The sequence below is a fragment of the Mytilus californianus genome, unplaced genomic scaffold, assembly GCF_021869535.1.
Source record: "Mytilus californianus isolate M0D057914Y unplaced genomic scaffold, xbMytCali1.0.p SCAF_15, whole genome shotgun sequence".
Lineage (NCBI taxonomy): Eukaryota > Metazoa > Mollusca > Bivalvia > Mytilida > Mytilidae > Mytilus > Mytilus californianus.
The window spans coordinates 5,526,860-5,540,568 of NW_026262637.1; the positions used below are offsets into that span (position 1 = coordinate 5,526,860).

A 13,709-nucleotide genomic window follows, 5' to 3' on the forward strand; every position below is an offset into this window, starting at 1 on the left:
AGTACACAGCTTAGATATAACATCCATATTTTTCGTTATTTATTAACTAACTAATCAACCCGTACAATTTTAACTAGCACACATTGTTTCTATTCTTTTACAAATAGTCTTAAACATATTAACTGTTATCAACCAGGATTTATTTGTTCATTTACTTTGCACAATTAATATATATAGTGGTACAACACGACGGTTTCCTTGCATCATATAAAAATGCATATCTACCAGTGGATACATTGATTGAACTTTCTTATATCCATAGAATTAATTCACCATATCTTTTATAATAATGAAACATTATATGAAATCAATCTAATTCAAGCAAAACAGCTGTATTTGTTGATTAGGAATGAGCACCTAGAATACATATTTATGAATACGGCGTTTTACTGCCATGATTTGTCATAAATAAGATTAATGTCAACATATTATTTCTAATCTTATATTTCATTCATGTCTTTCTTTATTATTTTTGTTTTATATTATGTAACGTGTTATTTTGTTTTCATGTATGCCATCAACCCCATTGGTTATAACAGTGCAATAGTTTCAATAAACTAATTTAATAACCAGCTTAGTATTTAAATAAAAACAATATAATTGTCATATACAAATGAATAAAGAAATCGGTAGAGCCGAACGAATAAAAATTACATATACTAACACATGTCCAATGTTATTATAAAGATTGGGATGACACAAATACGATTATAAAACAACAATGCTATATAACTAGTAGAGAGGTAAATTATATAAGACAAGGGGGGTGGAATTGATAATTAAAATTAAAATCCTTTGGATACATATAATCTCTGTTTTGTACTAGATTGACACGCTGAGCTGGACTTTTAATTAATGTGCTAGAACAAAAGGTAACAGTCCACAGAAAGACATTCCCCTACCCGGACGCATTATTCTGACTCGACCGGGCCGACAAGTCTTTGCCCTTACCCATAAATGTCGCATGCTTAGCGAATAAGTAGCAAATAAAAATTTTCTAGTCCATGGTTTGACACTGGCAGAGGATTAAACAATCATTTCATTATTCTTTATTAACCAAATACAACTTACGTAATTTCTTGTTTAATTTATCAATTGTATTTTTGTATTGGTTTATAAAGATATTCATCAATTAAATTAATATACCATATGACCCTGGTCAAAAACTACTATAGTTTAGTATTTCATGGATGACTACTTCGATATCTGTTTCGTATGAAAATTGATAAGGTGTCATGAAAATTATATTTACATTTCCGATGTATTATAAATAGGTTGAACTTTATTGCATGTATACTTTACAAGGTTCAGTAATCATAAATTATACCAATTGAATTAGTGTATGAAAATGGCAAAATCAATGACTTATTCCAGGAAAAGAAAAACAAAAATAGAATAAAAGGAAAGATCTTTGTTGCTTTTTAATATACTTTAAAGGCAAGAAGTTTCCTTGAAACTTTATTTCATTTCTAGCCATCGAATAAAGAGGTAAGGCATAAACATTACTTAGATTATATTAATTAACACTGATATGATATAATTGAATAGCTAAATAGCATTGTCAAATTAAATAACTAAATATTATTATTTGTTTAGTTTATTCAAATGCATTAAAAACTATCCTGAACTGCATAGGAAAAGGGAAGAACCCCCAAGGAGTCATTAAATATATAAAGTAATAGGCAGAAATACATAACCCCAAAAAGACAAAACAACATATCACAAAAACATTACGAATAAATCTAGTTTTTAATATTGGTAAAAGCGAACCTAACTAAAATTAAGACTGTTGATAATCCTGTAGGGAAAGCAAAAAATTGCGATTCATTCTTCTTGATAAATATCGTCTAGGAAAGTCCAATTCAATCACTTAATATGTAATAATTTCAGTAAAAACTACTCTAATGAAAAAGAGAAGAACTTCAAGTGACGATTTAACTAGTTTCAAAGTTAGCGCAACAAGTCTTACTAGTAGCCTATCATAATCTTTGCAAACACATACACTGGATTAATATATTTTTTTTGTAAGTTGAATTATTCTTTAAGATTTTATTTTGTAACTTTTCACATAAAACAAAATTATCTAGCTTGGTACACTTATCTAACCATTTTGATGATCTATTTTAGTTTGTGAGGTATAATGAAATTTGTTTGTTTCATATACTTATCTAATTACTGGTTGGTTGTCGTTTAGAGAAAATGACAACAGACACACAGCGCATTAAATTTCTTGCGAGATGGGACACAATCATCCAAATTTTTCAGCTTAGAAAACAAAACAAAAATTAAAATGTAAAATAAACCTTTTGTACACCCCTAAAGTAATCTACTGGTACACAATTTTAACAGCTGAGACACAAAGTGAACCTTCTGTTACATTTGATATGCTATACATTTAATTATCCAATACCCTATAACTATACCATATTTTTATTTTCAGATAATGCACACTTGAAAATGGGACAACGGTTTGTTCATCTTGCATTAATTGTGATCTTTATTTTGTTCCTTGGCATCATAGCTTTGTTCGCACATTTCATGCTCGGTAATCATACAAAAACAAGACAAGAACGAAAGGTAAAGAAAGGACAATCACTTCATTTTGAACCGATCATCGGAGCTCCGCCAACATTTGGTATCCACTGGAAGTTAAAACATACAAATTCCTCATCGTTTGTGGTATACAATTCATCAAACGACAAATTCATCGTTAAACAGCAAAATATATTATCAATTCGTCTTAAACTACACATCAGGAAAAGTAGAAATACTGTAAATGAGGCATGTCTTCATTACAGTGATGGATGGGGAAAATGTAAAACGGCTTTATTGAAGAAAAATACATACGAAACTCTTCAAATAAAGGATAAGACATTTTTAATGCCAGGATCGTATATCAGTGTGGACATTTCACACCCACGTTATATATCAAGGGGACATAAACTCAATAGTCTCGTAATTTTGCAGTCGTTTTATAGTGGTGTAGAAGAAGACGATGAAATATAACTACCAAAGAAGTGAACCTATTTTGATAATGCTTTTTGAGTAAGATCTGGTTTTTATATAGTCTATTTCTGTTATGTATGTTCTGGTTGCACATTGGCTCCTTTTTGTACATACTTGATTATTGAATATTTCCATTCTTACATTGTTAGATAAAAATTATTGACGTGATGTATATAGAAGACATTTTCTTACCAACACAAGGCTGGAATATTTAAATCTTCTCTATTGGTTTCTAAGATTTCAATTACGAAATGTTGAAAAATGTTAGAGAGCTTGTTATTGAAAAGCATGACATGTCGAATTTTTCATTTTTAAAATAAGAATATGTAGTTTGATACCGAATTCCATCTATTGAAAAAGACTTTTAGATGACTAGTTGATGCACTTGTTGATGATGTCATATACTGTAGTTAGCCCAAGCTAGAAGATTGAAAACTGAACCCTTTATCTGATGAATATATCCAAGCTGTTCTGTTATTCATTCGGAATAGCGTAAGAAACTATAATGTACTATGGACACATTAGTTTATAAACATTGAAGACACATGAGGTTGAAGGTCCTAATCCTCCGTAGCAAACAAATATGTAGTTGTTCCAAGAGACAAGTTAAAGCCAAAAAGAATAACGTTTAGCATGTCTAGTATTCCATTATGATAAATTCGGATTGTTTAACAAAAGTGCGTGGAATTCACAGAAAAAATCTTGGAATCCAACGTGTTCACCTTCAGCGTTCATGATAAAGGGTTTTTTTTTTTACTTTTTGATATCAATATGAAAAAAGAACGATAAAAATATCTCTTTTATTTTTTGGAAAATTCTTATAAAGAACGATATATAGCCGGTGTATCTACTCTAACATGAGCAACACGACGGGCGTCACATGTGGAGCAGAATCTGCTTACCATTCCGGAGCACCTGAGATCACCCCCAGTTTTTGGTGGGGTTCGTGTTGCTCAGTCTTTAGTTTTCTATGTTGTGTTTTGTGTACTATTGTTTGTCTATTGGTCTTTTTTTTATCCAGGGCGTTGTCAGTTTATTTTCGACTTATGAGTTTGAATGTCCCTTTGGTATCTTTCGCCTCTCTTTCAGATCATTCTTATTACAGTTAAAGCTGGTCTTTAAAACTGTTGCAATGGGGTATATTCAACTAGTGATTACAATTAAATGATAATGTTAAAACAAATCTTCAATTACAATAAATAAACACTTTTGATTATTCTAAATTGAACATTACTTTACTTCATTTTCAATTGTACAATCAACTACATCGCTTCAAAACAGATTGCCCTTTTAACAAATGAATGTCATGCTTACATTTATGAAAATACAACTTTGTAAATACCAACAACGAATAAACCGAGGGTGATACCATGAAAATATTGAAATGTTTGATTGACAACATTTTTCTCGAGTTGGATTGATTTTGTAACAAACAGGGGAACAACACGTGGTGGTTGTTGAATATTTTATTTTATATTTTTTTATTGTCTATCGATTTAGACATAACAGGGTCATATAAGGCCAGTAAATGCCGTATTCACAGGTAGCGTGTTTTATTGGTTACCCGTAACTATATGTAGCATGATGAATTGTACTTTTTATGTTTGTAGAAATAGAGGGATGTACATTGTCGATTTCTGTATGATTGTTATAAAAAAATGTTTTAAATGTACTGTTTGTAGACATGTACAGGTATGTGAGGAACTATTACAAAAATATGAAATTAAACTTTGAAATGGTATATTAATTTTTATAAGAAAGAGGATATTAGTTATTGCATTGCTTTAAAAGCTGTGTGGGTTAAAAGACTAGTAAGTGATTGCGAAGGAGATTGTAACATTATACCTCAGTACTATTTCTATAATTTTGGGTCAAACTGGCTAGTGTTTCAAACAAACAGTGGGGATAATCCAGAAGAAAGCCTTAAAAGAATCCCAGATTTTTATAAAACTATACTTAAATGTTGGAAATTACCTGGTGGGGGTCTAACGAGAAAGCCTGAAACATTTACACATATAAGAAAACAAATATTATGGAACAATAAACTTATTAAATTTGAAAATAAAGCTATACATGTAGTTTTAAAAAATTGGACTAAAAGCGATCTTATTTATGTAAATGATATCATAGATGAAAAAGGCTGCGTTTCAAAAGATGTCATTTTGAATAAAGTAACAAAATAAATCAAACTGGATAGCTGAAATTAATTTAGTAAAGAAAACAATACCAAAAGAATGAGCAGCCATCTTAAAGTCGGAAAATTCTATTAAAAGCACTGTTAATATAAAATAGAAACCATTTTATATTGAAAGGTTTACCTATAAAATTAAAATCACTATCAAACAAACTTTTATATAAGTCTCTGATAAATAAAACAAATTGAAACAACTATTGGACCAACAAAATGGCTGAGTATACTTAATATAGATGATGTGTTATATCATAACAATATATATGAATTTTTATTCAAATATTTGAAAGAAAATAAACTTAAAACTTTTAGATTGAAATTACTACAACATATTCTACCTACAAGGAAACTTTTATTCGGGCGAAAAATTGTAAACAATAGTTTTTATAACTTTTGTACACAAGAAGAAGATTAAGATCACTTCTTTATAATGTGTCCATATTTAGAACATTTTAGGAACAAAATACACGAAGTTTTAAAGAGGAGTAAAATAACTTTAAAGATAAAATTAAAACATTTCGTATTTTGATATAAAATTTCTGACGAAGAATATTTTGGCTTTAACTACTTCTTAGCAATTGTTAGTTTTTTAATTTACAAAACGTATTACTAATCTGATCAAAAGACAAAAAAATATCAATGTTTTCTCAATTTTCATTAATTAATTCAATAGAAGAGTAAGTGTGACAATTCCAAATAATAAATTTAGTAACCATAAGAAAACATTTTAATAATTATTATGAATGATATTATTGAATATATATTTATATCATGTAATATGAATTTTACAACTAATTATCTCTCTAAGGACACACCCTTTATTCAAACAATTATAGGAGGTTCACTGACATTTCAAATGAACTAAAAGATACAACTACTTCATAGTTTGTGGTTTACAATTCATCAAACGATAAGCTCTTTGTTTAAAAGGGATACCAATTCAACTTAACCTACAGATCAGTAATAGAACAGTGAATTAGGCATGTGTTCTTTACCGTGATGGCAATCACAAAATGTAGCAAAGTTGAAGAAGACAATGAAATATAATAATTACAAATATGAACTCAATTTATTGATGTATGATTTGTTTATGATGGTTATGATTGTTTGATAGATAGTTATCGATCATCACATTTTGACACTGATCTAATCGCGATGGGTCAATTGTGTCGTGTAACATTTTAACACTGATTAAAAACATCGACTTTCTAAAGTCTGTATCTCGAAAAAGGCTATCATTGTCGCCTATGGGGAAATTAATTGTTTATTACAATCTACATAGATGACTACCTTAATATCTGTTTCGTAGAAAATATGAAAAGATATCATAAAAATAAAACTAACCAAAGTAATCACATACAACAGAAGTATGTCCTAATATATATATATATTACTAATAAGTCTAAATTGAAAACAACGTTCAAACCTATGATTGCGTTGGATAAAAACTGCAATTTTTATACGCGTGCATGTAAAAAAAATCTTGGTAGAGGGGTCTAAATACAGCACAAACAACATTTTCCAAAAGACCAAAAAAGTGAAAAAGTATGTTTAAACAAAACGCATTTGACTAAGAGGTCGAACGACGGATGTTCTAAATTCCTGCCGACTGCTATATTACAAATATATATACAAGTCTAAATTGAAAACAACGTTTAAACCTATTCATATATATATAATATATATATATATTTTCCGCTGTGTTGTATTCAGGTTGAAATTTATTGCATTCTATACTTTACAATGGTCAGTAATCATATATCGATCGAATTATTGTATGAAAATGCAGTGTGCAAATATTTTAAACGGGTTGATATATATAATACTTATTCCAGGAAAAGAGAAACAAAAATAGAATAATAGAAAAATCTTTGTTGCTATCTAATATACTTTAAAGGTAAGAAGTTTCCTTGAAACTTTATTTCTTTTCTAGCCATCGAATAAAGAGGTAAGACATAAACATTACTTAGATTATATTAAATTAACACTGATATAAAATTATTGAATAACTAAATAGCATTGTCAAATTAAATTACTAAATACTATTTTTTTAGTATGATCAAATGAATTAAAAACTATTCTGAACTGTATAGGAAAAGAGAAGAAACCAAAAGGGTCATTACATATATAAAGTAAACGTCAGACAAGCATAACCCAAAAAACAAAACAACACTTTAGTCTGTCAGGTACAATGAAATTTGTTTGTTTTGGTATATTCATCTAATTACATTTTGATAGTCCTTTAGAGAAAATTACAACAGACGCAAAGATCATTAAATTTCTAGCTAGATGGTACAAACATCTAAATTTTTTAGCTTTTTAAACAAAAGAAAAAATCAAAATGTAAAATAAACCTTTCATACATCAAAATAATACATAATCTTAAACAGTCCAAGCTCAAAGTCAAACATCTGTTAGATTCGATATGCTATAATTTTAATTATCCAATACCCTATCACTATACCATATTTCTCTTTTCAGACATAGCAGAATTGAAAATGGGACAATATTTTATTCATTTTACCTTAATTGTGATCTTTATTTTGTTCCTTGGCCTTCTAGCTTTGTTTGGACATTTTATACTCGGTAATCATACAAAAACAAGACAAGAACGAAAGGTAAAGAAAGGACAATCACTTCATTTTGAACCAATCATTGGGGCTCCGCCAACATTTCTTATCCACTGGAAGTTAAAACATACAAATTCTTCATCGTTTGTGGTATACAATTCATCAAACGACAAATTCATCGTTAAACAGCAAAATATATTATCAATTCGACTTAACCTACACATCAGTAAAAGTAGAAATACTGTAAATGAGGCATGTCTTCATTACAGTGATGGATGGGGAAAATGTAAAACGACTTTATTGAAGAAAAATACATACGAAACTTTTCACATAAAGGATAAGACCTTTTTAATGCCAGGATCGTATATCAGTGTGGACATTTCACATCCACGTTATATATCACGGGGACATAACCTCAATAGTCTCGTCATTTTGCAGTCGTTTTATAGTGGTGTAGAAGAAGAAGAATGAAATATAATTATTAAAAATGTGAACCTAATTTGTTAATGCATTATGAGTAAGAATATGATTATGATACGGTTTACTATATAGTCTATTCATGTTATGTTTTTTGTTCTGATTGCACATTAGCTCCTTTTTGTAAACAAATGATTATTGAATATTTCCATTCTTATATTGTTAGGTAAAAATTATTGACGTGATGTATAAAGAAGACATATTCTTACCAACACAAGGCTGGAATATTTAAATCTTCTCTATTGATTTCTCAGATTTCAATTACGAAAGGGTATCAGATATCTTTACCCTCTATAAATAAGAAGATGTGGTATGAGTGCCAATGAGACAACTCTCCATTCAAGTCACACTGTATAAATAGTCAATAATTAAAGCATGTTGTCACCTTCCCAATCCAAATATAGTCTTGATTGTCATGTTGTAACAGAAATACCAAAATTATTGACGTGATTTAAATAAAAGACAATTTCTCTATTGGTTTCTCAGATTTAAATTACGAAGAGGTACTATATATCGTAATTAATCCTCTATGATGTTGTCACCTTCCCAATTCAAATATACTCTTTCTTGGCATGTGGTAAACAAGTTTAACAAAAATACCGAACTTCAAGGCAATAATAAAATGAGAAGACGTAGTGTAATCAACTGAAAAAGAAATTGGGATGACTGGTTGATGCACTTGTTAATTATGCCACATAATGTAGAAAGCCCGAGCTAGAAGTTTTTTTTTAAATCCTTTTAAAGAACGATATATAGCCTGTTCATCTATTCTCCCGATCATTCGTATTACAGTTAAAGCTCTTCGTTAAAACTGTTTTAATGAGGTATTTTCAACAAGTGATGACAATTGAATGATAATGTTAAAAAAGTAAACACTCTTGATTTTTCTAAATTAGTTTTTCTAATATTCGGCTTTTAGCTTCCTGATGAAGGTAAATCCACAAAAGCGCTTCGGACGCATGAAATTTATAACGTGTTGTTTTTCATTTTTTACAGCACTGGGTGGATACGTATCACCAGCTCAGTAGTCGGTACTTAGGTACTGACAAAATTTATAACAAACCTTTCTAAAATTGTCCGTTTATGAATTTTGAAATTAAAAGAAATTAAGGTTTCAATTCCCTCAGGCAAAGTTGAACTTAGATGGATTTGATTATTTTTAGGCTTTTTTATTCATATATCTCTTCAACTGTTTCGGTTCTTATGCATCCTTGGTTTTCAAATATTTAGCTTTGAGCGTTCCCGATGACGGCAAATCCAGAAAATCGCTTTAGGCAAATGAAATTTGTAAAGTGTTGTTTTCATTTTTATAACATTACTTCCCTTTATCTTTAATTGTACGATCTTTTACATCACCTCAGAACAGACTGCCCTTTTACAAAAAAAAATCAACATATGTCATGTTTACAGCCATGTAAAATAATAACTTTGTAAAAATTCTCATTGATTCCAACAACACATTCACTGAAGGTTATAGCATGAAAATATTGAAATATTTGATCGACAACCTATCTCTCGAGTTTATTGGATTGACATTTCGACAAACAGGTGTATTCATTTTGTATCAAATAAAGAAGAAATTCATGCAAAACGTTCTTGATGACAAAAAAAAAGAATTCACTAAGTTTTTCGTTCAGATCTACTATTGATGTTATGTTATTCAAAATCCTAAATGTAAACGAATGCTTGATTCTCATATAAACCATTGTATTTGACAATAAAGATACTACCGAAACAAGCAGCTCTGTAGATATATAGGTCTTTTTCCTTTTTTCATAAATTTTACACAGGTGGACATACCTTCTGCTACCCCTCTTTGACGTTTATATAAATTCATAAAGAGATGACCCGCATGCATGCTCACATTAAACGAGCTTCATTACCAAGTCGTAAATTACGCCCTCCTTCTCTTCCCAGCAGGGTTTTGAGGAAGAACTACTAAAATCGTCATTTCACAAGTTTGTCCTAATGGTAAAGATGAAATTATTCCTTCGAATCTTTTACGGACCAATGACGACAGATATATTCAAAATATTCGTCGCTACAATTCATTCTCTTTTCCACGACTGTGATGTCACTGAATGACACTAATCACGTAGCAACACGACGAATACCGCATGCGGAGAAGGATCTGCTCACCCTTCCGGCGAATTTGAGATTACCTTCGCTTTTTGTTTATTTTTTGTTTTTTTTTGTGGGGGTCGTATTACTGAGCCTTAAGTTTTCTGTGTAGTGTTATGGACTGTTGTTTTTTTTTCTTTTCGTTGTTTTTTTGTGTTTTCTTTTGCCATTTTGTTGTCAGTTTTTCGTTGATTATGATTACGTACTTTCCCATTATATCTTCCACCTCCTTAACGGTCACCGAAATGGTTGATTGTTCCTCATGAAAATGCCAATTTTGAATATCGGCTAACTACTGTTTCCTCCTATTTTCCTAGTATTTCTAAATTGAATGGAATACCATGAATTGAATCAAGATAGATTCGCTTTGGGAATATTTTGATGATTTTTAAGTTAAGGTACATTAGCTGGGGTGTCTTCCTCCATCTTGGATTTTGAAATAGCAGATAACAATCGATCTATATCTTTATTGAAATGTACACATTTCGAGAGTAGTATGTAATTCCTGTGTAAGACTTTTCATGTAACTATAGAAATTATGTGTTTTATCATATTTACGGCTGTCTTTTACAAAAAAACAAAATATTTTTGTTTGATTCATTTTTTTTTTTTTTTCAACTTTGCCACAAAAGGGGAGATAACTCAGATAAAGTAACTTTTATAATAGAATGTGTTGTGAATTTACCTTTTGTATTATGTAGCAAGAAAACGAGTCCGGTGACCCCATTTTTTCTTTTTTTTATCTGAAAGTATATTATTAATGCTATCTTTTCATATTTTATCTTACAATTCTATGGTGTAATATTCTTTTTATCACACAAAATTGTGTTTTCCATGGATAATCTGACAATTTTGCACAACCTGTGGCGTGAAAAAAAGCCCGGTGACCCATACTTTTTATTATAATTTTGAAAAAAGCATGATATAAACTACATTTGTACAAATTATTAAAAACTATGCATATTAATTAAGACCCCCTATCTACCTTAAGTTGAAAGTAAATTATTATATTGGTATAGTGGATTTATAGTTAGAAAAATTGGTTATTAAAACAAAATAACACTAGGAATACCAACATTGATGATCAACATAAGAACTGAAGGTAGATAGAGAGTTGAAAGATACCAAGGGAATAATCAATTATTGGAAGGGGGTCTCAACATACAAACTTGGGTATAGACGTACGCGTCCGGCTGGAGTTTGAAGATAATCCCATTCATATATAGTGATTTACGCGGAAATCTCTACTCATTCACATAATTCATTGAATAATCAACACCTAAGTATATATATATTTCCCAGCTATCATGACATCTTATATAGACGTTAACCGCGAGAGATGATTCATAGTATTAGACAAATAGATTAGAACACAGTTTTGACAGACATCTTAGCAGAAGATGAACATTTTTTACCCTTTGACATATAAATGTCTAAATATGATAACGCCATGGCAAAGAACAAAACAAGCCCAATACAACAGTATCCTGAGATATATATATATATATATAAAATCTAAGTATTTGGCATATATCTAAAAAAACAAACATTCTTTAGACGTGCAGTAATATATTATATTGATCTTGTAACAAAAACAGATTACATACGGATTTCAATTTACAAAATCGTTCAAAAGCCTCGATTTATTGCGAAATTTGATACCCAACATATTATATAATTATATAATTCATTTAAATATTTTCTCAATACAATAACCTATATATAAAACGGCTAGTTTATTATGTCATATAACTGAATACTGATATTGTAAAACTGATAACCCTAGATGAATGATTACTCTGTAGATTTAAATAAACATAATCAAATAAGCACTTGAAACGTTTCAAAAAGATATATATACCTATAATTTCTACCTAAAACTACATTTCAGAAATTGACGAATGTTTTGAACATATATTTTCCAGGAACGTTTTCTTTTGATGTATTTTCTTTTGGTACTTTTATGATAGTATATGATATGTATGTTTTTACGTTTTTGTAATATAATTCCCCGCAAATCATTTTACTCATTAGTTTCTAGATAATTCACCAGAATAAAATCAAGAAGATGGAAAATATTGATGTAAGACAAACAATCTCGTGAATTTTGTTAAATGAACCGTATGAGTTCACTGCGTCTTGTTTGTTTTGTCAAAAGTAAAGTAACAAAAATACCGAACTCCAAGAAAAATTCAAAACGGAAAGTCCCTTATCAAATTGCAAAATTAAAAGATCAAACGAATGAAAAACAACTGTCATATTCCTGACTTGGTACAGGCATTTCCTTTTTAAGAAAATTGGTGTTGAATAGAACGATACGAATTTGTTAAAATATTTTTGTTGTTGGATGGAGTGAAGTCAAACATTGCAAAGATGTCAAATCCTTTCAATGGAAAGTAATATTTTATTATATCATAAAGTATATGTTATGTGTATTAACGGTTTTTAAATAAATTATTTGTTGGAGTATCTTGGTTCTTCTTTGGAGTATACAACTTTTTTATTGCAATGTACGTATCCTATGTTTGATATCTTATTTTGATTGTTTGATTACAAAAGTGATAAAAGTGCCTCAAACTGACTTTTACCAACAATGGTAGTCTTATTCATACACTAAAAATACATCCTTCCTTTATCATTATCAGTTCAGCACTCAAATATTTCTCAGATATTTTGCTTCATTATTGATGTGAGAAATTATGGTTCCAATGAAAATTCGCAATATTTGCAAAAATACGCTTTTTCATCATTGACACGAGATGATCCGTTTTATGTTTTTTTCTTCATTTATGGGACCTGAAGTGGTGAAGGATTGTAAAACTTTGCTATAAACTGCTGTGCTACTCTATAAATGTTACCCTTATGGCGTAAAATATCCCTATTTCTTTCGAAAAACAAAATTGAATAAAAGAGAGGCGGAAGATACATCATAGATATTCAAACGCATAAGTCGATTACAAACTGAAAACGCCATGGCAAAACAAGAACAAAACGACAAAAAGACAAACAACAGTAAAACAAAACACAATATAAAAAACTGACTGAGCAAAAAGAACCCCACCAATTCAAAAGCCACAGGTGCTCCGGAGGACTAAGCAGATCATATTGTACACTACCAAGAAATTATATCACATGTTTATTGTTCATTTCTACCCTCTTGTAAATCAGTACTGAACGGCTACATGAAAAATTGTAATGTTCTACTTTTGGTAAATTCAGTACTGATTTTCTTAGTTCTGTAACAGTTCTGATTGTTGCTGTACTGTAACATTACTGATTTTTTCAGTACTGTAACAGTGCTGATTTCTACAGAACTGTAACAGTACTGATTTTTGCTGTACTGT

The 13,709-nt window shown here is 29.9% G+C and overlaps 2 long non-coding RNA genes across 2 annotated transcripts; both read left to right on the top strand.

Moving 5' to 3' along the window:
• The first annotated feature begins 1,349 nt into the window (after nucleotides 1-1,349).
• On the top strand, nucleotides 1,350-4,747 carry LOC127725254 (uncharacterized). Its single transcript, XR_007992884.1, has 2 exons — nucleotides 1,350-1,488; nucleotides 2,441-4,747. It is a non-coding gene; the product is annotated as an uncharacterized LOC127725254 (long non-coding RNA).
• A 1,248-nt stretch (nucleotides 4,748-5,995) lies between these two features.
• LOC127725255 (uncharacterized) lies at nucleotides 5,996-12,832 on the top strand. Its single transcript, XR_007992885.1, has 2 exons — nucleotides 5,996-7,145; nucleotides 7,679-12,832. It is a non-coding gene; the product is annotated as an uncharacterized LOC127725255 (long non-coding RNA).
• The last annotated feature ends 877 nt before the right edge of the window (nucleotides 12,833-13,709 follow it).